Genomic DNA, 2,704 nt, shown 5'->3' on the forward strand with positions numbered 1-2,704 from the left:
GCTTCCCCATCCCTGCACAGGGAGGACCTTGCCTTTGTTCCAAACCGAACTTGACCTCCCATTCAGAGCAGAACCAGGTTCTTTCCAGCGAGCGCCCTTCAAGTTTCTGCTCTGCCCCTCGGACTCCTCATCTTGTCCTGTATCATTTCATTCAAAACTACATCAGGCACTCCCCACTTCGCATGGTCTAAAGCAATCTTGAAGTCCTCTTGTTTAGTAACCAAGGGTTGGAGCCCCACCCCCCACCCCCTTTTTTCACCCTATACAGATTTGGGAATTGCTTACTTTCAGAAATTTCCAACAGAAAGTGACATGAAACCTTTCATCTCCCTACAGAAAGAGATAAAGCCATGTGGAATAGAGCTTTCGCTCAAGACTTGACACAACGTTTGCATTTTCTGGACTGACGGACCACAAATGAAATCCAGCTGACAATTAAAACGCAGGGTTATCACTTCATCTTGAGGTGGAGGCAGCTGTTTGTTTTTTATTTTAAAATTTATAGTAACTGAATCCTGTTATGCAAGCACATGGTAATGGATTGAGGGAAAAAATAGCTGAGGGTGAAAAGTAACAGTTTGCTATTCCCGGTCTGGCCCCTCAAGGCCATCTCTCTTATCAATATCTACATACCTTTTCTCTGATAATTTCTGTGACTCAGAAATGAGCCTTTTCATGAGTGTAACTTTGCCTTGTGTCTTAGATCAGGCTCCCTTGAAGTAGAGCCCGAGCTGTGATGGGAAGTGGGATGGGGTGGGGAAAGGAGCAAAGATGGGGTGTTGCTGGGCCTGGCTTCAGCCCATCCCCATGGGGGACTCTGGACATAAACTGCACCAGAGTTGACTGCACCAGAGTGGATCCCAGCTGGAGGCTAAGGATCAGTCAGCCTGGTTTGTGGGCTGCCCTGGGCACTGGAGGAGGGCCCAGGGCTTCTCCAGCAAGGTCACTGGGGCTGTATTTCAAAGCCAGAGAGGAACAAAGGCAGAGATTGATCTCCATCTGCTGGTTCACTCCCCAGATGCCTGCCATAGCTGGGGCTGGTCCACACCGAAGGCAGGAGCTGCAGTTTCAGTCTGGGTCTTCCGTCTCCCATGTGGGTGGCAAAGACCCAAGTATGTGAACCATCACTGCCACCTCCAAAGGTGCACATTAGCTGGAAAAACTGGAACCGGAAGCAGGACCAGGATGCAAAATTAGGCATTCCAGTATAGGATGTGAGTGTTCCAAGCAGAGTCTTAACTACCGCATCAAATGTCCACCCTTGATTTCTTTAGAACATATGAGGGTACTTTAAAGCATTTGTAGGAAAATGGAATTAAAAAACAAGTTTATTGAGGTGTAAAAATAATTAGAAATCCATGAATACTTTTTTATAATGCACATTTTCTATGAAGTTTTTGAAGATCCCTTGTATGCTTAGATTTCAAAAGAAAATTGGCACCAAAATAAACTTACATTTTAATTCCATTTTCTATGAACTTTTTGAGGTAGTCCAAGAAATGGAATTCTTAGACTGAATGATGGGTCATGCATTTAACTCTTAAAACATGTTTCAAGAGGAAACATGTGCAAAAAATTCAGGCATAGCCCAAGCATTAATACTTCGTCATGAATAAATCAAACACAACGGCTAGTCGAGGCAGGCCCCTCAACTGATGGAATGAAACAAGGTGTGGGCAAGTTTAGGGAAGATAAGAGCAGTATCTCCTAGGCATAGCAAGCTAGCCAAGGCTTCCTTGCAGAGGACTGCAGAGAGACAGAGGAGGGAAGGGGGAGGTGAGGGGGAGACAGGTAACATGGGGAGAAGCTGTTGCTGGAAGGAGGCCGTTGATGCTTGGCTGGGGTGGGGTAGGTGACCCTGACCGAGGAGGTGGGAAAGTCCAAAGGTGAAAGTTTCCTTTGTGTTTGCTAAGAACTCAATGATATACTTTGTTCCTGTGCTTTATTTATCAAATAGTTCAATTTCTATAATGAGCTTCAAACAATTCAGAGACAACACAAAAAGACACCTTCCTCTACTCCTTGCTACGCTGTCAGTGCACTGGCATAACACAGCTCATAGTCCAGTAACAGTGACTGTTCTGCTTTGCTTGTCCTTTGGAAGGGGATAGATAGCTTATTGCTCCTTCTCCCAACTTACAGGTGTTTTCAACTTCCAGACACCACAGGATGCAAATAACAGGAGAGAAAAAGGACTCACACCCCAAGCCAAGTGTTCCTACCTGGCAACAAGGCCCCTGGAGGGTGCAGCAAGAGACTCAGTGCTCGCAGCAATTCCCATGGGACCTGATGCTTTGGTCTCCTGATCAGCTTCCGTGTCTCCTCTGTTTCCCTCTCCACCTCATGTCCCCTTTTGGGCCAAAGAGAAAGGTCTGCTAATGTTTCTCAACTATCTCTTTCTCTATGATGGGTCATGAAAAATCCACCGAGCTAGGCTCCCCAGGTTCCATTTCTCAACATGCACATGATAGAATCATTGCTCTGTTTCTGTTCAAAATGAAATAACATACCAGCTTGTTTAATCTGAGAGAGCCAGAAAGGAGACTTCTGTTTCCTGTAATCCAAATAATATTCAAAGAGCCAGATGACATTCTGTGTGTCGCTTCTCTAAGAGACAGGTACTATGGAAATAGTTTGAATTGGAAAATTGGTCTCCAAAGCACTTGCCAGCACAAGCTACAGTCTTGCTTCTAGTTCCTGGTAC

The sequence above is a fragment of the Oryctolagus cuniculus genome, chromosome 10 (assembly GCF_051225735.1).
Source record: "Oryctolagus cuniculus isolate XC-2025 breed Fujian yellow rabbit chromosome 10, ASM5122573v1, whole genome shotgun sequence".
NCBI classification, from domain to species: Eukaryota; Metazoa; Chordata; class Mammalia; order Lagomorpha; family Leporidae; genus Oryctolagus; species Oryctolagus cuniculus.